At 39.1% G+C, this 23950-nt stretch overlaps 1 protein-coding gene across 1 annotated transcript in view; it reads right to left on the bottom strand.

Annotated features, from left to right (window-relative positions):
* Nucleotides 1-23950, bottom strand: part of dusp10 (dual specificity phosphatase 10) — a 35493-nt gene that overhangs the window by 9745 nt on the left and 1798 nt on the right. The window lies entirely within an intron of this gene.

Raw genomic sequence — 23950 nt, forward strand, 5'->3', positions numbered from 1 at the left:
CCATGAATCTGTTTTTTTGTGCATTCTGCAAGTAAGTAAAGTAGAAGTCACATTGACAAAAAAAGCTCTCTCAAAAGATCTGAAGAAATTTTCAAAGAAACTCTAATTCAAATGCTGGCTAGCCAATTCACGAAGCCCCAAATGAGATTTCAGACCAACTACAACAACTTTGGACTTTTTGACTTCATTGCAAAAGCAAAGACATCAATAGAGTGTTTGCATTTAAGCTGACACTAAATACATACTCTCCTTTGATTTTGTTCATTTGCAAATGTTCATGTGTTGAAAGACGCTGGCTGGGGAGGAGAGGAGTTGAAGTGTATGAGATAAATCCCAGTTCAGGTTTAACTCTACCAGAGTGGTTTGTGGTCCTTACAAAAATCACAGGCCATAAGTAGATGAAGTTAGTAGGGTTCAGAAGAAAGAAGCATGAGAAGACAAAAATAAAATACAGTTGTGAAGAAAAAAAATAAAATTACCTGCTTACAAACAGGTCGAGAGATTAGGGAGGGAGATTTGTTTTGACACATTTCTATTCTGGATAAATATCATGACCCTAATTACAAACTGCTTTTAAAAAAAAGGAGTTTGAAGTCCAGTTAACATCCAACTAGTTAACTGTTTAATACCTTCCATCTTTCAGTCTCACATGTACTTGCAATAACCTCTCATTGAAACATTTCCTGGTTTACTTTCTGAATTTTCTGGTGATGAGCTATTTGTTTTACAGTTTTTGTTTCATTTTTAATTAATAGAATATCAGAAAGCTAACAAGAGGAACTGATAGCTCAAATAATTATAACAGGAATATGATGGAATTAATGCATGTTAATCATACAAAAGAGAAGTGAGTCATTACACTCCTCAACATGAACCTAAATCTCTTTGGACTTTTGTTTTTAGATTTTCACCATTCAACAGAACTTGGATCTACAAATTTAATGCAACATGAATGCCCCACAGTTAACTAGTGAAATTAATCCAGCACAGTTTCACTTATGCATTTCATTCACCAGTCTTCTTGCAATTTTCTGTTCCAACTATGTTACACACTACAAACAAAACAGTCAAGATTAGAATGGTGCTGGAAAAGCACAGCAGGTTAGGCAGCATCCGAAGAGCAGGAAAAGTCGACGTTTCGGGCAAAATGATTTTCCTGCTCCTTGGATGCTGCTTGACCTGCTGTGCTTTTCCAGCACCACTCTAATCTTGACTCTAATCTCCAGCATCTGACGTCCTCACTTTCGCCACAAATAACAACAGTGTCATTGGCAAACTTAGATATACCATGACATTCTCTGGGTCATTATTAAATATGGTGAATAGTTGACACCCTAGCACAGATCCTGATTATTTTCTTCCAAGTTGGACTTACTTACGAAAGGTTCTGCAGAATGTCAGGGGGAAAAAAAAGTAGGAAACCATCAATCTGCTGAAATGCATCAAGTAGTATTTTCCTGTAGCATGTCTTTCAATAACACAGGAGAAAATAGATCAATTTGTGATGATACCAATTCTTCAATACTAACTAGCTTCAAGGCAATAATTTGCTGTTTCTAACATCGCACAATAAAAGTATTGTCTACTGAACTTAACGTGAAAAAATAGTGTAACTGTAGCATTTTCAAACCACCAATGCACCTAGCTATTGGACAATTTGACTATACCAAGAATAAACCACTGGTCACTTGAACATGCTTCATTCTGTGGTGAGCCATTACATCTCCTGCAAATAGTAATTCTGGTTCCTTTAACATTTATCTTCTATCCCCCATTTAAATATTCCAATTGAACTTGCATCTAGTGAGTTCCGTCTCCAGATTCAAATATTAACCTTGACCTTTCTTACAGTGCTCCCTCGGCACAACTAAACGAACTTCAGATAAAAAAAAACACCTCTGGTTCTATAACATGCAGTAAAATATCAACAGGGCTACAAATCAGTCATGGTCCATTTGCATCTAGGACTTCATACACTCAAAAGAAAGAGACTGGAGGACTTGATATTTTCTAATCAACCTGTTCAGGGATGTTGTTACACCCCTCCAGAACAGGTGAAACTTGAACTCAGGAATGCTACCATGGTACCAAGAGCCCCATCCAGACTGGATGACCAATGGAAACTGGTTAATAGGTTTCAGGTCATTAGGCCCTTGACTTCATATTCACAAAAAGGTCTAATGGAAATTTGAAACCTTGGCCTTTGAAATAGCAAATTAAATCTAATTTGAGAATACAGGGTGAAAGATGGCTCCATTTTGGGAGCTGCACCGACATAACTTTTCACCCCAAGCCATTGATTTCTCTCAGTACATTGCACAAAGATGCCTGTTACAAAGTCACCTCAGTACTTCTTACTGAAGGTCCACATGAACAATCATTCATGTCTTTTAAAAAAAAAAGGGTATGCAAAAGACAAAACAACATTTTTGGAGTCAAATCCAGATTGGACTTCACTTTAAAATGGAATAAGTGAAAAAAACAAAACAAGTCAGGTATAAAAGGCAAGTCAAATTTGTCAAATTGAGAGTCATAAACCAGTGACACAGAAGTGCACAGGGAAAAAATAATTGGAATGGAGGAAGACCATTTATGAGATTTAATTGTTACGGTGTTCATATGGACATTATTTGATTGGGGACCTTTCGGATAAGTTCCTTTTTGTCTCCTTTCCTTTGATTTTCAGTCACAAGCTACCATCTGTATGAATGCATTCTCCCTTCCCCTAACCTATGACTATGAAAAGGACAAGGAACTCACCACATGTTCTCCCATTCAGTTATTTTCTCCACCCAAAGGTAGGGTAATGCAACACCTCTTTTCCTTAATATGGCTCAGCTTTGGAGCACACCTCCATTTAAAATGTTATCACATCACCATAATTTCTTCCATATCAAGCTGACCAGACTTAATCTTTAGTTGTTCTGTTTGCTTAAGTATTTCACTATCAAAGAAAACACTATTTTAGCCCTAACCACTCACTCTGCTAATTGAGAAAAATTACTATAAATAAACATATTTTCCTAAGCTCATGAGAAAGTGAAGGATATATTTTAGCAAATGTGGCGTGAAATAATTTAAGAATGGTTCTTTCAGTTAATAAAATAAGCTATTCAGTAACAATGTAAATACTATCGATCAAAACCATTAAGTTTTGACCATGTCAAAATAACCCGTGTGACAGCTTTTCTCTTGGAGGTCTTTCAAATGTTCAGGGGTTATAAACAAGTGGGTTAGCTTGTGTTGGTATTGAAAATTTTAAATGAAGTCCTGATACAGTGGCTGTAAATTTAAAATTTAACCAAAGATTGTTACCTCAGGTTCACATAGCTAGGACCTTGTATCATACACACACTAGCATTTAGAGGTTAAAATGCAGACCTGCCTTTTGCAGAATAAAAAAAAATTGGTCTACTAAAAGATCCATTAAGTAGGTCATTTCAGACATAATCACACTGACAAGGAATTCCTAGCCTAAACCAACAACAACAATGCATGATACTCCTCCATGATAATAACCTCTTCCTTACCCCCAAATGAGCTTTTAACATTTGATAGAATTAAAAAGGTAACAATAATTACCTATGATGGGACACCTACAAAGTCCAGTTCTACCTGATGTTGAATGATGGAAGTCAGAAGTGTACATTTCCTAACACAAAAAAGGGAGTTTGCTATTTTAATACACAGTCTGTCAGACAGTATGTTGGAAGAAGTTAAACTGCAGTGGTCTGACATCTGCCTTACATAGTTTTAGCTATAGTTTCTTTTTGGACAGTATTTGTGCTGACAAACTCTAACCACTTCGGTTTGGTTTTGGGAATCTTTTTTTTTAAAAAGAACTTACTTCCCTCTCATTCATAAATATTTCTTCCTTATCCAGGGATAGATCTGGTTGTGAGCCCTCCTATATCTAGCTGGCAGTGGATACAAACAATGACCTGAAACAGTTGGTTCTTCACCTCAAAAAAAATGCTTTAAAGGTAAGGCCTCCCAGACCCGCAACTGGAAGTAAAATGGTACAAGAATTGGAACCTCACCCAGACCATTGGAGTTTAGTCTGCCAACAGCTACTGGCACCATGATCTTCGTCCCACTTTTAGATTACTTACAGTGTGGAAACAGACCCTTTGGCCCAACAAGTCCACACCGACCCGCCGAAGCGCAACCCACCCCTACATATACCCCTTACCTAACACTACGGGCAATTTAGCATGGCCAATTCACCTGACCCGCACATCTTTGGACTGTGGGAGGAAACCGGAGCACCCGGAGGAAACCCACGCAGACACGGGGAGAACGTGCAAACTCCATACAGTCAGTCACCTGAGGCGGGAATTGAACCCAGGTCCCTGGCGCTGTAAGGCAGCAGTGCTAACCACTGTGCCACCGTGCCGCCCACTTGAACAGCAATATTAATAAAATACTATCCCAAAACACATCACCTGGTCCTACATCACTGAATACATGCCATCACTGGAGTTCCAATATTTTGAGCCAACGCATGACTACTTTGTGGAATCATTCTTAATGACATGGACTGCAATGTCTCAAAAAGGCAGCCCAACACCACTTCCTCAGAACAGCTCGGGAATGGAAACAAATATCAGTTTTACCTTCTACAGTCCCAGAATAAAATCTTCCCTTAATTATTGTGGGGAAATATCTTGCTCCCCCTAATTAAATGCATAAATGTAACTGAAATTAAGAACTCATTAACTAGGGAACCAGACTGCTCATGAAATGTAGCAATACACTTGAAGCTTGCAATACTATAAAGACAATAGACACAGAAACAGGCCATTGAGCACATAAAGCACATTGAACATGCCATTCATATGGCTGAGCTGATAACCTACAGCTCCACTTTCCTGCTTTTCTCCCCATTATGCTCGATTCTCTTATTGATTAAAAAACCCGGTCTCTCACAGCCTTGAATATTCTTAATTTGGCACTCTTGACAGCGCTGTAGAGAATATCACAGATTAACTCTGAAGAAATTCCTCCTCATCTGTTTTAAAATGGGTGATCCCTTATTCCAAGATTACATCTTCTGAACCTAGACACTCCCACAGAAGGGTAAAACAACCTGTCCATGCCTACCCTGTAAAGTCTCTTAAGAACTCTGTATATTTCACCAAGGACACCTCTCATTCTTCTAAATTCCAATGACTATATGCCCAAACTACTTAACCTCTCTTCAACAATAGTCCCTCCATATCCTGAATCAACCTGGTGAAGCTTCTCCAGACTGCCTTCGAAATCAATACATCTGGAAAGTGGGATTAGAATAGTTGGGTGGTTGTTTTTTTATCCAATTCAGAAACAATAGGCTGAAGGAACTTTTTCCTATGCTGTAGAGCTTTAGGACTCTTTCCTTAGATAAATGGCCCGAAGTGGTTCACTGTATTTCATTTGTGGTCTGGCTTGTGCCTTGCAGTTTTAGTAAGACTTCCCATTTTTATTGTCCATTCCCTTTGAAAAAGGGCCAATATTCCATTTGAATTGCCAGTACCTGCTGAACTTGTATGCTAGCTTTTTGAAATGTATGTGTAAGAACGTGCAAATCCCCATGTTGTAATTTTCTGCAGTTTTTCTCTATTTAAATAATAACCAGCTCCTCTATTCTTCCTGCCAATGTACATAACATCATATTTTATTCCAATTGTCAAGTTTTGCTCTTTCACTTAACCTATTCATTCAGAGATATTTCACTACTATTCATGGAATAAGCATTACATCTATTCTGCTTCCTGTATTTCCTGCTCTTTTCATTAACATTAAACATCGGCCTCAAAATTGGATAGGGCTTGAAAACAGTAATGAGCATTTGTATAATTCAGCTGCACTAGTGGTTTCCCATACAGGTAACGTACAAACTTCACGCTGTCTGCTTAATTACAGCCACCTTTAAATATGCTGGTTAATGGCTGCAAATCTCTTGCCCGCCCCTCCAAGTTTATGGACCGCTAGCATCACTTGAATCAAGCTCACTATTTAAAACCACTTTCTGACTGGAGCAAGTGCTGGAACTGGTTGCCGAAGACAGCACAATCAAGCAGAAAGCTGGACAACAGAGGAGGGAAGAGAGAACATGCTCCAAGCTTCTCTAATATAGGATGGGGGAGAACACCAAAAGGATTGAAGAAGTGGTTCTCCAGCCATAGGGATCCAGATAGACTGTGGGCATAAGCAAAAGGAAACAGACAGCTGTGGCAGTGAATGACAGATACTGCTCCAAGCAACTGGATGCAGCGCCACAAGAAATTCAAATCGGAATGGTTAAGATTAGTGAACTCAAATGGAGGTTCACATCAACTGCCGTGTCCCACTGCTGTACTACCCACCTACCAAGGGTACATCAGTCACAAGCCCCACCTCTCATTCATTGCTTCATCACACCCTCATTCTTTTCTGCTGCAGGCAACATGCCCTCTCCAGCCAGTTCTACCCCACCCTCAATCTCTCACCTCAGTTTGTAAATAGTGCCAACTATTCTTAAGAAACAAAATATGCTATCTACGTCTTCCTCACTGATATCTAAACTTACAGGGCCAAGTGTTGGATAATAAGAAACAGCTTTATTTAAAGTTTAAAATTCACAAAATAACATGGTTACCTTCATTGAAGCATCCCCAGCCTAGGCCCTAGCAAATATGACAAGGCTAAAAACAAACAAAAAAGTTAGCACCTATATACTTAATTCTCCTCCTCACAATCGCTTCTCCCAAACCATTTTCATCCCCTCCGCAAAAGCCTCTCTGTGCCTCCCATCTTTTAGAAGTAAGAGAATGTAAGCAGGCCAGACAGTGCTGCAAGTGCAAGAAAATCAAGATGATAGGAGAGGTCCTTCTTTCTGACACTCTCAGCCTTTAATTGTATTTGACTCCATTAGCATACTTGCAGATCCAACCAAGATGCAGTCTCCAATGTCCAATGTGAGCTTCAAGAGCAGCACAAACAGAAGCCACTCAATGTCCGGGTGCTGAGCTTGTTGCTTGATGAAATCAGACTAGTACCCTAATGGCTACAGATGCAGGGGTTCAAAAAAGGTGCGTGCAGTGTCAGAGCTGTTTGCCTCCAACAGGCTGTGGAAATAGAGTGGTTCTTTGGAGCACCTCAGTTTAAAGATGACTGAGGTGGGGATACATTCTGCACCACAGCCTACTTCACCAATTTTAGGGTCAAGTAGTTTGTGCAGAATCCTTTATGTCAAGGATCACCCAGTAAACTTCAGATACTTTTAACTCTGGAAACCACCAAACTCTGCCTTTGCATCAAGAGCCAATACAGAATTCAGTAAAATGACCTGAAAAGTTTGACATCCACTACTATTGCTGTGGTGGTGGGAGTCTTCCTTATTACTAAGTACATGTTTGTGCAAGATTAAGGGAGTATAATCTAGATCACTAGACTGAAAACAACTGGCAGCTTGTATCAATTCAGGGATTACCCACTGATCAATCTGCTGACTCTGCAGATTTATGGTGAAGTAGTTTTGTGCACACACGGATGCCCTCAGAATGCCATGCACTATAGGATATGCACTATGGAGACAAAAATCATACCCACAGTGCTAAAAAGGAATAAATAAAATTAGGGCCATGGAGCCCAATTTCACTCTTTATCCAATTTAGGCTGTAATTACTTAGAGATCTCCCAATGGGAGTTCACGCTCACTTAAAAATATTCATTGTCCTTCACAAAACAGTACAAACATTCATTAACTGCATTTTGAGCTATACAAATTTGACATCTCCAGACCAAGGGTCATATCGTTAAAATCTTCAATATATGGTAATTTGGACTCATTTTCTAACTGGCTTCACCAATATATTTGGACACCTGAACAATATTTAAATGAGACATTAAAAACTCTTGACAGACTGTTTAATAGTGAAAGACATAATTAAATCCTGAATGCTCTCTTTAATAAGAATCTATTCAAGACACCCAATCCACTGATATCACACACGGTTAGTTCATTCAGAAAAGGTAGCAGTACAGTCCTTCATTGAAGTACCAAATGAGACTATATTTTTGAATTCCAAGAGAATTAGCTGTACCATTAGCCAAGTTATGATATCAGCATTCACTGAGTGTGTGGAAAACTGCTCTGTTATGTGCTGTACATGAAAAGCAGGTCAAATCCAACCTAGTCATTTGCTGCCCTATTAATCTATTCCTCTCAAAGTGATGGAAGGGGTCATTGCCAATCCTATTAAGCAACACTTGCAAAGGAACAACCTGCTCGGTGACACACAGCTTGAATTCAGGCAGAGCCTGTTGGCTCCTGGAACTCAAATGAAGCCTTGATACAAACGTGGACAAAAATATGTACCTCTAGAGTCGAGATCAAAATGACAGCCCTCCAATGACCTTCTCTCCATCATGAGGGCCAAAGTGATAATGTTTGTCAATAATTCCAAAAAGGTCAACTCCATTTGCAATTTCGCATTTTGCTTATGGACATTAGCTGTCAAATGTTACAGGTCAGAGTGGTGCTGGAAAAGCACAGCAATTCAGACAGCATCCAAGGAGCAGGAAAATTGACGTTTCAGGCAAAAGCCCTTCATCAGGAATACCCTGATGAAGGGCTTTTGCCCGAAACGTCAATTTTCCTGCTCCTTGGATGCTGTCTGAATTGCTGTGCTTTTTCAGCACCACTAATCCAGAATCTAGTTTCCAGCATCTGCAGTCACTGTTTTCACCGGAGTTAAATGCTACATGCCACTTAGCAGCCAGGTAGTGATGACCACTAATAAAGAGAGAATCTAACCACCACCCAGTGATGTCCAATGGTATTACCATCACTGAATAGGAGAAAGTGAGGACTGCAGATGCTGGAGATCAGAGTCGAAGAATGTGGGGCTGGAAAAGCACAGCTGATCAGGCAGCATCCAAAGAGCAGGAGAATTGATGTTTCGGGCACAAGCCCATCATCACTGAATACTCAATGCCCTGGAGGTGATTATTGACCAGAAACTGAACTAGACCAGCCACATATTGCACTGTGGTTATAAGTGCCAGTCAGGAACAAGGAATTCTGAGTTGAGTAATGCACCCCTTGTCTCCCTATTCCAAATCAGGAGTGGGTGTATGACCTCCCTTGTCTGGCTAACTGCAGCTTCAACACCACACAAGCATGGCACCATCCAAAACAAAGTACCCTGCTTGTTGGCACCCTGTTCATCACTTTTCACATTTACTCCCTTCACCAATGGCAACAGTGTGTACCACCTACAATCTGCACTGCAGTAAGTTAGCATGGCTCCTCAAACAGAAACATCCAAACCCATAATTTCTACCACCTAGAAAGATAAGAGTAGCAGATGCATACATACACCATAGCTTACAGGTTCTTTCCAAGTAACACTCCATCTTGAACTGGAACTGTAATTGCTATTCCTTCACCCGTTGCCAAGCCGAATTGTGGAACTTCCTAACAGTGCTTTGGGTGTTCCTGCCTCAAGGACCGCAGCAATTCAAGAAAATAGCTCATCCCTTTTTCCACTGTAATTAGAGACAGGCAATAAGTGCCAGCCTAACTAGTGATACCCACGTTCCACTGAACAAATAAATGCAAAGAACAAACAGTTTCATGGCCAGTTTTCACTTACACCTGATGGCAACTGGTATGGGTAGGAGAGTTTGATGGTCAAAATAATTTGTACCCTCAGTTTCCATTGTCCTTTTAAAAGGGTAAGCACCTTTTAACTGGGTACAAGTGGTTTGACTGGCTTAAATTGTTTAAAGCAAAACAAAAGTAGCACTGAACAGACCCACTTGGTCTAGGCTTTGAGAGTCCCAGAGGAGTGTTCTGGAAGTCATTAAATAGAAGTTCTAAAAAGTTCTTAAGGAGAATTGTTGGGCAGGAGTGGCAAGGTCTGAATGCCTGTTTGTCAATGTATCCACTTCTGGCTGCACAGACCATTCTGAAGGCTATTCCCTCTAAGGCAATGGATGGAGATTGACGTTTTTTTTGTCATCAATTGTATTTGGTACTGATGAGCTGTATTTAATGTTTCTCTGATATGCATCTATTAAATTTCTGGTGCTCACTATATTCCTTAATATCTCCAAAACAACAATAGTTGTGTTACATCCATTAGCACAGAATGAAAAACAAACAAACGGTCACAGGCTTGGGAGTGTGCAGTTGATTTTTGTTTAGTTTTGACAGAGCTGTAAAAGGGCTGTTATACACAAAACACAAATAAATTAGAAGCAGGAGTAGGCTATTGGGCCCCTCGAGCTTGGTCTGCCAGTCAAAACGATCATAGCTGATTTGATTGTTCCTTCCTTTAGTAGACAAAGCAATGGTAAATTGAGGAGGTACACTACCTCGTTTGATGTATAGGACCATCAGTGTTTTGGGGGGATATTGACTGCAAACCGTTCCCCACTTCCCGTTTTGTACCTCTAGAGAACAGGGTCTGACTCAGTCTCCCTGATGTTTGTTACATTTCTAGCCATCATCCTTTTCGTGCAGATGGTCACTTCTTCCAGTACCTTTCTCTTTTTTTTTGTTTTAAAAAAAAAATGACAAAAGGGAGATTTTATAACTACAACTAACTGTCGGCGTATCCAGCAGGCTGACAGCCATATGGAATATTCTTTCCTCTGTTGAAGTTTTCTGCCCCACATTACTCCCACCATCTCCCAATTCCTCACCCAAGTTCAATTGCTTAAAACAGCAGCAATATTTCAAATATATTTAATTTAAAATTTGAAATTTATGGCAGTGTCTACTCCAAGACATCTTAAAAAAATGCGTGTCCTACATTTCAGTCTTCCCAAACAAATTTTCGATAAACTAAAAAAAAGTACACTGTTTAAAAACAAAATGTATGATATACAGAGGAGCTGAGTTAATTGATCCTGGTGAGCTCCAAGGAATGAGGAATATAAATCCAGAGCAGTATCATTGATTGATAATATATACGTAGTTAACCCAACATCTTTAACCACATAAAGATAGGTCCCTGAAGCACTCAAACATGTGACCAAATGAAAGTGGTTTCATAAACATTAAAAAGTTGAGAGTTCAGGTTTGTATTATAATTAATTTAGAAGCCCAGAAATAAAGAATATTTCATTAACCTTGGGTTAAGCAGTCACCAATTTTTGTATACAAATAGTCAAGCTGACTCTTGGTCAGACAAAAGTTATGGCATTTTCCAAGATATGCATATAATTTGCATAGGATAATTATGCTAAATTCTGTTTTTTTTTAAAAGCAAGTTAGACATGTGCCTAGTACCACCTGTTAGGATTACATCATTTACCACCACTTGTGGCCCTGCCTAAACAAAGTATGATCATTTGTATTGTTAGTATTCAAGAGGTTGATATCATGCCAACTGATGTCATTGTTATTATCTAGCTCCACAGCATTTCCATAGTAACAAGGCAGGTGGAGGGCTTCAAGTCAATGTCAGAAATAAAAAGGAGCAAAATTACTTTGAAAGACCAAGCCCACATGTTCAGGGAACCACTCTCTCCTGCAAATAAAATTTGTTAAGAATTCACAAAAGGGGATGACAATGTCCCATCGTTTCCTTTACTGGAACCTGTAAGCCAAAGTGGGCAGTTTAATCGTGCCCATCAGGATTCATTACACATACTTTATTTAGTTTTCCCTTATTCGTAAATCAGCCTGAAACTGCATAACAGCTCTAAAAGACAGAATATTTCATTCTCGACCCACATACTTTCAGTATTTTTCCAAATGTACTAATTCCATTTAGATAGAATACGTGATAAGGTAATATTTCAGTCTTCACTTGGCAGAGCTGTTACTTAAATGGCATATACTTAAGATATACAGTACAAAAAAGAAACAGCAACATCAAAAACTTGGATTTTTAAAAATGTATTCATTCACATGACAAGGGTGTCACTGGCTAGACTAGCATTTGTTGCCAGAGGGCAATTTAAGAGTCAACCACATTGCAGTTGATCTGAAGTCACATGTAGGCCAGACCAGGTAAGGATCCAGATGGGTGTTTCCAACAGTCGCAATGGATTCACAATTATCATTAGGTTTTTAGTTATAGATTTTTGTATTGAATTCAAATTCTACCATCTGCCACAGTGGCACTTGAAACTAGATTCCCAGAACGTTTTAGGTCTCTGGATTAACAGTCCAGTGATAATACCACTAGACCATTGCTTTCTTGCAATGGCCTGTTTGACAGGACAACAAATTTCTCAGTTTCTCTTTCTACCATTGGGAGCTTTGGAGCCCCCTGTGTGACTCAACATTGACAATATATTGTGGACTGGGAGTACGTGCAATGCAAGTAGATGGATTAGATCTTCAAATACATGATTCAAGTTGAAGTGAAAGTGTGTGTAAGCAAAATTACAAAAAGCTACTCATTTAGAATTCCTACAGTATAGAAACAGGCCCTATGAGTCCACACCGACTCAGACCCATTTGCTTGCCTTATTACTCTACATTTACCCTTAACTAATGCACCTACCCAACAGATCCCTAAACATTATGGGCAATTTTAGCATGGCCAATTCACCTAACCTGCATATATTGGATTGTGGGAGGAAACCCATGCAGACATGGGGAGAATGTGTAAACTCCACACACAGTCGTCCAAGGCTGGAATTGAACCTGGGTCGCTGGCACTACGAGGCAGCAGTGCTAACCACTGAGCCACTGTGCTTCCCTAAATTTGTCTTGTTCATATTGTTTTCTAACCTGTAGAGATGATCTGAATGACAAGGGCCATCATTTTAAAATTATAAACAAAGGAATGAAGAACAGTCAAGAAAAAACAGCTTCTCATGTAAAGAGTTATTCCAGCTTGGAGCTCTTCTTGAAGGTGTACGCAGTCTCTTTTAATAGATGGATGCATATTAATCCAAAAGGAAAATATTTATGAGGAATTAGTCGCAAGATTGGTCAAGTAAAGAGATAGTACACAGAAGATATGCCAAATTTCCTCTCTATTGTAAAATAACATGGTTTTATTGTAAACATTGGGACCGAAAGTCAAAAATTGGACCTTCTGATAATCTGAGCTCTGAAGTCCAATTCAGAAAACTCTGAACACTTTAGGAGAATGTTCGCAGAGATCAAATTATTGCAAGAGACTGCAAAACAAAAAGTGTATCATGCTCAGAAAGCCACTGGTACATTTTCACTGCAGTAGAACTTTTAAAAACCAATGTTGGTTTTATAAATGCAGTGGGTACTTGGTGATCTATAACAAGGATAAAAAGGCAAAAATTGTGTCAGCTAGCACCCTTTACCAATGTAGAATGTATACCAACGCGTCAAATAGTTACGGTAGTTCATGATCCAATTACTGAGCTCAGACTGAATACAGCAAATGGTGCCATACAAGGAGTCCGCAAAAAGCAAAATGTTCCAACAGTGCTTTATAAATTAATTTCAGAAATGTTTGTTCTGCATTAGCTGTCAGAGTCAGTATGTAGTATATCATTAAGCAAAGTGTTCATGATATCACTTTCTCAGAGTATGCCAACATGGGGGCATTAAGATCTGACTCCATCTTAACTGGATTACATCAGGAGCTGTAATAAATATCTGTTGAATCTTTCAGTACCATGTTACCCACATTTAGTTCTTATGTTACAGCAGCTAACATAAGCATTGACACATCAGTCACAAATAGCCTGGGAGGCAAAACCCTACATCTTGCAAATCAGTAGTGAACACTTTTTTCATTGACTTGGAGAATTTTTCTCACTGTGGAGCTGATGACCTTAAGTTCTGGCAGACTTGAAAAAAAAGGGTTAAATTACACATTATCTTAACTGGAAAAGTCACATCTTTTATAAAGAGACAAACTTTTCCTCAGTTGTACACAAGAACCATACAAAACACATGCCAAATATTCTCAGCACCCAGTAGTCCCTTAAAAACACACAACTTTGTCAAGAACAGTTTGGTTAACATTGGAAGTTAGTTAAAACTACAGTTTTGTTTTTTCAAATCAGGATGATTTAACTAGATTTCAAGAAGCATTACAAACTTAATGTAAACTATTGCAACTTTTTGATGAACCTATTTACATTAGTCATAAGTTATTACTTAACGATCTTACCAAGCAAAATCTTTTGCATTGCTCAGTTAAGCCAAGGAATCTGCTGTTTTATGAAAGACAAGGCATCAGTATCATGCAGTCTGATTCTAATATGGAAGACTGCACACCATCAAGGTTATAACAGCATTTATTCAAGAGATCAGATTATCTTTGTCATTAAATTTAAGTCCAGCATAAAAATTAACAAATAATGCAGCTCTTGACTATGATGCCCATGTATCATGGTCAGTACATTCAAGCAGCAGTAAGTCAGCATGCTTTTAAGAGAAATGCTCATGAAAAGCCCTAGCATAGCATGTCACCCAACAGTATTAGTGGTTATATACTCCATCTTTACTTCAATCACTGGAAGTATGACATGCTGCGAAAATGCTGCTCTATAATTTAGTAATGTACAGCAGACACATGTCCTCGTGAATGTAATATACAATAGGTTATTGCAATAAATTCTACTGGGTTCTTTATTTACATATTCATATCCAGTTGTGAGGTATTATGTAGACATGGGTGCAGCAGGTAAAATGTCCTGCTGTACTCTATAGCCAAAATTTAATGGAGAGGAGGACCTAGCAGAAAAAAAAGGTTACCCTTAATTCAGAAGGATGTGGTGGCAGTGGCAATGAGACAGAGACAATGATCACAGAACATTGGAAAGATTGTTCAACACAAGTATTAAGAGATTTTTTCCGTGGAGCACAGGAAACAATTTACTTTTCCAGGCAACGAAATAATTGCTATTTGAGTTTCTAAATGCTTATTTTCAATACATTCCCCATATGAGGGAGTGGCAGCTTCCCAAAATAAAACACCTTACATTTATGAATTGCTTATCTTAACCATCAATATAAATAAAATCAACACTATATACTTGGATTTGCAGTTTACCGAACTTAGTGGGAAAGCAAGTGGCAAGGATGACAGTCTGCAGAGAGATACAGAGAGGTTAAGCAAGTGAACAAGAACTTAGCAGATGGGATAGAAATGTGGGAATATGAGGTTATGCACTCAGGCAAGAAGAGGTGCTGAATATTATTTAAAATGAAGAAAGATAGCAGAAAGCTCCAACACAGGAGCTGTCCTCATGCATAAATCACAAAATGCTAGCAGAACATTCAGCAGGTAATAGGGAAGGCAAGGTAACGTCTGGAATAAGTGCAAAGGAAATGGAATGTAAAAAATACAGAGGTCTTGCTAAAATTATAAGGCATTAGTCAGACCACAGCTGGAATACTGAACAATTGATCTCTTTATGAGGGAAGCAGAGACACTGGGGAGTCATTGGAGTTTAGGAGAATGATAATTAAAACATAAGATTCATGGGGGCTAAAATAATATAAATAAAAACAAGAAAGTGCAGATGCTGGAAACGTGAAACAAGAAAAAAAATTGCTGGAGAAAAGCAGTAATCTGGCAGCATCTGTGGAGAGTTTCACATTCAGTGACCCTTCATCAGAACGGATTCCTAAGGAGCATGACAGAATAGATGCAGAAAGATTGTTCCTCTGAGAAAGCCTCAGATCAGATGCATAAATCTCAGTATTTTAAGACAGTATTCCTCTCAAATATCAATGAATCTGTAGAATGAGTACAACAGATTATTGCACAGGCTGAGGTGTTGAGTATATTCACAGCAGAGGTAGATGAGGCATTGAATCAGCAAGAGAATCGAGGGTTAGAAGGTAAGAAGGCACAAAAGTGGAGTTGAGGATAATCAGATCAGCCATGACCTCACTGAATGGTGTAGCAGACTTGATGGGCTGATTGGCATACTTTTGCTCCTGTGTTTTATGGTTTTATGAATGGAGTTTCCTGAGCTGGCAGTGGCATGCCTGAGAAATTTTAAGAAATCCAAGCTCAGGCTTTTCCAAATAGGTAAAGGCCTCCTGAAACAACCAATTATTCTGACGTATACGTAATTTCAATCGTTTCTTGTAAATATTGCACTTTTGTCTATTTCACCCAAGCCAATTTCCTGCAGAAAGTACTCAGTTTAATGAAAAACCCAGTTGGCAGCAAAAATAAAGTCAATAGTTTAATAAAAGTCATTGGGTTGCTTCAGCATCTCTTTTTAACGGATTGTTGAAGAACCATATTGATGGATTTTTCTCATCCTCATCATTGCCTTCCGATTTTTTTGCGTGCTTATGAAGGTCAAACTTGAATTTTAAAAAAACATAACAGCTAGAAAGTATACACTCAATGAATCCAAAGAGTTGTAGAAGTGGTGCAGCAGACAAAATGGACAGAGGCTTCGAAAAGGCGCACAGTGATGCAAATAGATTTAAAGCCACAACTTCAAAAGATGCATTGCAGATTGGTGTCTTTAAAAATATTAGTAGCATTTACAGAATAGGTTGGTATTTATATCTATAACAGCATATAGAGAGAGTATAATATGCTTAGTGGAAAAAATTAATTAATATTAAATTGGAATTTTCACAGTTTAAGGGAATGACTGGGTGTAACAATGTGTCCAATAACCATTCCATAATTGGCACTATCGGTGCCACAAACTAAAAAAAAGTAAAAGTAATTGTCATGGCACATTGAAGTACAAATAGTCCCAAAGGTTCCAAGTTAATTTCCTGTTATCTCCTATTGTTCTGTATCACCATCGCCATTTTTGCATTCAAACTAAGAATCTTTTTTAAAAGTTTTACACCAGGTTAAACTTATTTTAAAAAAGGAGTACAATTGCTGAATTGCAACATGAATAAAGATTGCCTGAGGAAACTGTTTTACTGATCTGTACACAATTTAAGAAACTTTTTTTTGCTCATTGCTACAGTATTTAAAAAGTAAATTATGCAGATCTTAGACTAAAAGGGAGAACTGAAGAGTGGAGGTTCTGCTCTGGCCCATTCTTAATTTGCATTCAATAAAATACGTCAGAAGACACTGGACATTTTGTTAAATCATTGAAGTTATGGAATTAAACAACATTTTCTGCATGCAATAATCAGGAATGACCTACAAAAAGTCAAAAGCATACATAAATCAGATACAAGCAAATCCTTTGTAAAATCCTAATACAAGCAAACTGTCAGGAGGCCTTCCTGACTCAGTAGGTTATATGCAAATTTGGTGAAACTCAGCCTTTTTCCCTCATCACTGATCTAAACTGTTTATTTCCAGTTAAAGAACTTTGCCCAATCTGAATTAGTATAAGCACCCTTCCTTCAGTACCCTTTCTTCTTGGACAATTAACAGTAATTTAATCCTTCAAACAACTGTGACCTCTTGATCAATTTATATCCAGATACCTCTGCAACAGTAATAGCCCTAACAGGCAATACCAAACTTGGAGTGGACAGCATCCAGTCTCCAGACTCTAGACTTAGATAGGCCATCACCAAGCAACAGTGTTTACAAACAGACGGAGATTGGATACTTGGCAGTCATTTAGATTATAAATACACACTGATCGTTTGAAGAGCAAGGCTGACAAAAATGCCATACTGAATCACAGCATCAGTATTCTCCCCAATGTATCAATTTAAACAAAACTCTATATTTAATTCTAATGTTGTAGAATTCTGTAGCTCACTAGCACTTTAAAAATTTTAAAGTCCCATTTGACTTTTCCTTATATAGGATGAACTATGAAAATATACTCCTCTGAACTGGCAAGTTTTCAATTTCTTCAAAATTTGTTTACCACTTGTGATCTGGTGTTTATATTAAATGACAAAACCACATCTATTTGTAGGCTATGCTGACAATAATCAGACAAATGGCAAGTGTTTAAGCAAATCCATGACCTGTTCAGTCATTATGCTTTTGTATTGAAGTATCATTGGGGCAGACTGCAGAAAGGAGAAGTCTGTGAGGAATGGTCTGAGGGGGCTTTAAAATTGTGAAAGGTTTCACTAGAGATGTCACATAGAGCATTTTCACTTGTGAGCAAGTCCAAAACTAGGACCATATATAAAAATAGATTGTCACTAATAAATTCAAGAAATAATTCACAAGAAACAAATACAAATAAAATTGAATAGTTCAAAACTTCCTATCACTGAATGGAAGTAGTGAATGGGCAATTGCTGTTTTTAAGAGAAATGTATGCAAGCATGAGAGAAAGACATTTAAATGAGTGACTTAAAATGTGAATCTTGTATTGTGTTATATATATTTAAATATGATTCTCATGTGCTCAGTTAATGATCCCAAGTTAAGGTTACCAGCCAGGGGGGAAAAAAAAAGGTAAAAGTGATTATGGTTCAGATTTCCACCTGGTTAAACTCAGGGACAGGAGTAAGTTATTCTAATCACATCATGATCAAGCTTTATTTCCCATAGTCCCATATCCCTTGGTAACACCACGTTTAAAAAAAAAATGAACACTTCCAATTATTCTAGCAACCTTGAGGAGGAAAGAAAACAGCAGATTTCTAGTAGCAGTTATAAAGGGTGCACTCAGATTTCTCCAAATACCCATGTTTTAAGACAACATCCCCTGGCTGTTGATTATCCAGTCAAATTAAATAGTTTAGCTTTAACTTTAAATAAAATCAGCTCATCCCTCAATGCTGATACTCAAAAAGATATATAACCATTTTACCATTTGTTCTCCTAGCTTTATAGAATCAGAGCCTGACAGGGCAGAAAGAGGCCATTCAGCCCATCAAGTCGGCACCAACCCTTCAAACAGCATCCCACCCAGACCCCACAATATCCCATAAATCCACATTTCCCATGGCTAACCTGAGAATGGGTTAGCCTGTTAGCTGCAAGTTAGCCTGCACACCCCTGGATACCAGGGTCAACTTAGCATAGGCTCTGGCCCGAAATGTTGAATTTCCTGTTCCTTGGATGCTGCCTGACCTGCTGCGCTTTAACCAGCAACACATTTTCAGCTCTGATCTCCAGCATCTGCAGACCTCACTTTTTACTCAACTTAGCATAGCCAATCCACCTAACATGAACAGCGTTGGAGAGAGAGGAAACTGGTACACTTGGAGGTAACCCATGCAAACACAGGGAGAACGTCGGTGTGGAGTTTGCACATTTGCTCAGTTCACAGATGCCTGGTTCTGTGAGATATATTGCTAAGCGCTGAGCAACCGTGCTGGCCCTTAAGTTAATTCTTGAAGCTTTTGTATCATTCTGGAAAAGTTCCAAAGAACCTCCATTATGGTCAATATATGCCTTCCCTGAAGTGGTAGCCCATAGCTGAACACAGTACACCAGATATGATCTACAGCATTCTACAACTGAAGCATATTTTTAAAAAAATAATTTCTATGCATATTTCAGCTTGCTTTCAAATAAGGTCAATATTCCATCAACATTTAGGTCCACACCCTCACACTTGGACATGTTAAACTTCATTGGCTATTATTTTGCCTATTTGCTTGTTTATGATCCTTTGTAACTTCTTGTTCAAATCACCATAATTTGTTTCCATTTCCATGAACACAGTGTTCTAATCCTTTATTATATATAAAAAATATCTGGGGACCATCACCAGCCACATCCCTCTAATTAGAGGAAACGCCTCTTTCCCAAATAATTTGACACCTATCCTATTTTTCTGCTCCTCAGATGCTGCCTGAACTGCTGTGCTTTTCCAGCACCACTCTAATCCAGAACCTACCTACCAGTAACTATCCAGTCATGTCACATTCAATGTGATCTTGACTTTGCCAACCTCTTGTGGAGTCTTGTTAATAATAGTGTAGAATGACCCTAATTTTGAGACCAGACAGAGACTCCATTGTCTATTTACCATGTTAGCAACTGCCTCAAAGAACAAGTTAGATTAATCAGACATGGTTTACCCGTCACACATTTAAATTTTACTCTGACCTACTGCGAATTATTCGGATGTTCGGTCACCCCAAATTCATGCTAAACTGATGGATCTGAAGTTGCCCATTTTCTCCCACCTCCTTTTCTAATGGAGTGACATTTTCCAAATATAATTCTGAAATCTGAGATTTAGAAAAAATGACTTGTGGACCTGACATTTTCAGACCTGTTTTCTTTAACATCCTGAAGTGGAACTCACCAGCTTTGAGAGATTTGTCTATCCTCAGTCACACTATTTTCTCCATTACCATTTTTCAGAAAATTTAGGCAAACTGAGCTCTGGTCCCTTACCACAGTGGAAACACCAGCAGTACAAGAGGTTCAAAATCCCAGCTGAATAAGCCTACCATTCTGGATTCTTCATCATCTTCAATGAAACCCTATTTCACACTTACTGTCCTTTTATCTTGAGTTAACATATATAAAAACACATTTTTCTTAATAGATTTTGTGTTCTTTACAAGCATTTTGCTGCATTTGATACCATTCTAGTCAGTTAATTTCCGCTTGATTTGCGTTGTGTAAACCTGGTCTTTAAGGACGGCACTGCCTCATATCACTTGAACAGCAGAGTTGCTTAAAATACAATAAAAAGAGCTTTGAATAAAAATCTTCCCCCGCCCTATAGTTTTTCCTTTTTAAGAGAATTGTGAATGTTGGCCATTTGAAACTCAGTGGGTCTGACAGCATCTGTAAAGACAGAAGCAGGGTTAACATTTCAAGTCCAGCAAACTTTAATCAGATCTGAAAGTAGCTGGGGAAGGGTGGTAGTTATGCTGATGACAGTGGGGGCGGGAATGGAATATGTGCAGAAGGTGAAGGAGTGAGAAATTATATGCAAACAAAGAGTTTGCTAATAAGCCTAGAGAGTTGGGAGGGTGCTAACGCGAAGTGCAAATGATTGAGAATGTGTTGGTACAATGATAGTGTCTTGACTTTTGGGCAAAGAGGCCTGGATTCCAGAATAGAGTGGTGCTGGAAAAGCACAGCAGTTCAGGCAGCATCCGAGGAGCAGGATTCAAGTCCAAACTGCTTCAGAGGTATGTAATAACATCACTGAACATGTCGATGAGAAAAATTCTGAACTCCCTGTAAGCAGACAGATACTAAACTTGTGCCTAGGATCTTATGATACAGTGGTATTGTCTTTACCTCTAGGCCAGGAGATTTGAATTCAAGTCCCACCTGTCCCAAACATTTTAAATACCTGAACATGTTGATTGAAAAAAATGTTTTTAATACTATGGTTATTTTGGTTTTGCACATGTGTAGCCTAACAGGTGAATGTGCAGTGCTCTGAGTAGACCATACGTAAACCCCTATGGGTTTGGGGGAAGGCAACGAGTGAAGAAGAGAGTGTGTTCATGGTTCTGAACTGTTAAACTCAAGTCCCGAGGTGATAAGTGGGTGCAAGATGAGATGCTAATCTTCCAGCTTCATTGAGCTTCACTGGAATACTGCAGCGGGCCTGAGACAGAAATGCTAGTCTGAGAATACAGTGGTGTCTTGAAGTGGAAGGCAACTGAAACTCGGTCATTTTAAAGGATAGAGTGGAAGTAGTCTGTAAAGCAATCACGTAGTCAGAATTTCATCTCCCTGATGCAAAGGGGGCACTATTGTGCAGGGAGATTACATTCTGTCCATAAATATGACGCTGAACTTCCAGCTGACCACCACTGCAACACCCCATTATATTCCCAGGTCAACCTTTCTATCTCAGGGCTGCTGCAATTATCCTGCAAGGGTCAGTGCAACCTGGGGAAAGAAAGCATTACCTTCCACCTAGGTACCATTTGGCCTTCAGGGCTCAAACATGGAGTGTAACAATTTCAGAAAATGCACACACTCCTCAGTTTTCACTACCTTCCCCCAAACCCTCCAGCATCCTGTTAGGTATGGGCTGCTCGAGCACAGTCAACCCATTTACAACTATTTATATTTTACACTGGCACCTTTCTAAGAATTATCTCAGTCTCAGCTTATCCTCAGCAATCTCCATTTGTTAATCCTTTTCTTCTCTCTGTCTAGGCACGGTGTATTCTAAATTTCCACTCGACACCTTGTCACCAGCATAAATACGAACCTTCCTCAGCTATTTTCAGTTCTGATGAAGGATCACTGGTCTTGAAACATTAACTCTGTATCTCTCTCTTCACATGCTGCCACACCTACTGTGTTTCTCCACCACTTTATTTGTGGCTGCCTTTTCTCCTTGTAATTCAAACTCAAATCATAGGCATCGTTTCGTCATTTATATAAATGATTTGGATGTGAATATAGTAAGTTTGCAGGTGGCAACAAAATTGAAGGTGCAGTGGACAGCAAAGGTGACCTCAGAGTACAATGGGACCTTGACCAGATGGGCCAATGGGTCAAGGAGTGACAGATGTAGTTTAATTTAGATAAATGTGAGGTGCTGCATTTTGCAAAAGTAAATCAAAGCAGGACGTATACAGTTAAATGACAAGGTCCTGGAGAGCGTTGCTGAACAAAGACCTTGGAGTGCAGATTCATAGTTCCTCGAAAGTGGAGTCACAGATAGACAGAATACTCAAGGTGTGCGGTACGCTTGTCTTTATTGGTCAGTGCACTGAGTGTAGGATTTGGGAGTCACGTTGCTGCTGTACAGGGCATTGGCTAGGCTGCAATTCGAGTAATGCATGCAATTCTGGTCTCCCTGATATAGGAAGGATGTTGTGAAACTTGAGAGTTCAGAAAAGATTTACAAGGATGTTGTCAGGGCTGGAGGGTTTGAGCTGTAGGGAGAGGCTGAATAGACAGAATACTTTCCCCGAGAGCATCAGAAGCTGAGGGGTCACCTATTAGAGGTTTATAAAATCATGAGGGGCATAGATAGGGTAAAGACAAGGATTTTTCCTTTTTTTGGGGGGCGCGTGGGGGAATCCAACACTCGAGGGCATAGGTTTAAGGAGAGAGAGGAAAGATTTAAACAGGGGACCCACAGGGCAACTTTTTCATGTAGAAGGTGTTGTGTATATCGAATGAGCTGCCAGACAAAGTGGCGGAGGCTGGTAAGATTATAAAACATTTAAAAAGGCATCTGAATGGGTATGTTAATAGGAAGAGTTTAGAGGGACATTGGCCATATTATGGCAAATGGGACTAGAGATTTATTTCGGATGTCTGGCCGGCATGGACAAGTTGGACTGAACGGTCTGTTTCTGTGCTGTATATCTCGATGACTAAAATCTCTTGTCATCTTTGCAAGATCTTTGTGTTTCCAAAAGCAGGACATTCGGAATAGGCCACACTTTGACCTATCACCGAACCAATGGCTTCTGGATTTACTGTCACCAATTATCTTTCCATTTGAGTTGGTCTTTTATCATTTGCAAAGTATTCCCCAATGTTCCTGCTTTGATAAGTGTTGTACCACAATCATCATGTAGTTTATAATGTCTTTGCTCCTACCCTACCACTTTTGCACATTTTCCAAAATGGGGCCTCTTTCTTGACAGTGGTAGTCTGTCAGGTTTTTCAGATCATGCTCTGCAGCTAACCAACAGGAGGAAGCATGCTGTAGTGAGACCAGACAGGCAGATTATCACTTTTCCATTGTCCTTGAAACAAACAGCACTGGCAAAAGTGCTCCACCTAGCAGCCTGGCTAAAACTGGCAGATTTTAATCCCAACTGTTGCAGGCAGATTGGAGTGACAAACCGCTTTAGGACTCAAACCCACATCAATTTGTGGGGAAGGACAATGCTGCAGCTGCTGAGTTGCTGTGCCTTTGCTACTGTAAATGCCATCAATACTGCTCACTCCTTACGTGATAAATCTACGAAATTGCATATACTGCACTGCATTCGAACGAAACAAGGTCAATATCATTAAACCAATGTCTCTAATTATGCTGCATTGAAGATTATGTTTGCCATGTAATCAGGACCTTTCAGAAGTTGTTCATATCTGCAGACCATGCATGAATCATCACTAATGGTCTCTTTTCCCCCCTCAATTTCTGTGCTAGTAAAGCAGTCATGCACACTAGCCGGGGTGACGTGCTACACATACTGTATTCGTTTGCA

This window comes from Hemiscyllium ocellatum, chromosome 10 (assembly GCF_020745735.1).
Source record: "Hemiscyllium ocellatum isolate sHemOce1 chromosome 10, sHemOce1.pat.X.cur, whole genome shotgun sequence".
Lineage (NCBI taxonomy): Eukaryota > Metazoa > Chordata > Chondrichthyes > Orectolobiformes > Hemiscylliidae > Hemiscyllium > Hemiscyllium ocellatum.